The sequence below is a fragment of the Gossypium arboreum genome, chromosome 11, assembly GCF_025698485.1.
Source record: "Gossypium arboreum isolate Shixiya-1 chromosome 11, ASM2569848v2, whole genome shotgun sequence".
NCBI classification, from domain to species: Eukaryota; Viridiplantae; Streptophyta; class Magnoliopsida; order Malvales; family Malvaceae; genus Gossypium; species Gossypium arboreum.
In genome coordinates, this window is record NC_069080.1 from 62,978,535 (window position 1) to 62,979,403 (window position 869).

The 869-nt window shown below is 38.3% G+C and overlaps 1 non-coding gene across 1 annotated transcript; it reads right to left on the minus strand.

Moving 5' to 3' along the window:
• Positions 1–365: 365 nt before the first annotated feature.
• Positions 366–471, minus strand: LOC128284571 (small nucleolar RNA R71). The gene has a single exon (XR_008274995.1). It is a non-coding gene; the product is annotated as a small nucleolar RNA R71 (small nucleolar RNA).
• Between the last annotated feature and the right edge of the window lie 398 nt (positions 472–869).

Consider the following 869-nt stretch of genomic DNA (forward strand, 5'->3'; position numbering starts at 1 on the left):
GTCAGACATGGGCTGGGACAGGGCCATGTTCTCTCATTTCGAATGTCCACACAGCCTATGACATGGGCGTGTCTCACACGACCTGGCCACATGGACGTGTGTCCCTTATTCTGAGAAAATTTTTCAAAGTTCGTAAAAGTTTCTTAAGTTCTCGGTTTAGTCCCAAACCACTTCTAATGTATGTTTAGAGCCTTGTAGGCTCATATTAGGGACAAATTGATTGAGATTGAATGATGATTGTATGTATGTTTAAATGTGTTATAAGTCTAGTAAAGCTCCGTAACCCTATTTTGGCGTTGAATACGGGTGCGGGGTGTTACATGAAAGCTTTCTGGTAAAGTATTTCCTACCTAGAAAAAATGCGAAGTTGTAGAATGAGATCACCACTTTTCAGCAGATGGATGATGAGTCCCTATATGAGGCGTAGAATTGATTCAAAAAGCTACTACGTAAATGCTCTCACCATAGGATTCCATATTGCATCAAGTTGGAAACATTTTATAATGGTCTCAATGCACACACAGTGTTGGTGGTAGATGCTTCTATAAATGGTGCTCTGTTGTCAAAATCTTATATTGAGGCTTTCGAGATCATCGAAAGAATAGCCAGAAACAATTACCAGTAGCCGACAAATTAAGCAGCTTCAAGAAGACGAATAGTCAAAGTGCATGAAGTATTACTTCAATCTCAGCTCAAATATTGTTTCTATCTTCAATGTTGAAATAGTTTACTACTAATGGTTTAAATTATGTTGCAGCTCAGCCATTAATCCACTACCAATGAGGTGGACTGAACAACAATTACATGTATCATAGATCAAATCAACCTCTTTGTTTCAATTAGCAAGTTCAAAAACCACTGCAAGTTGA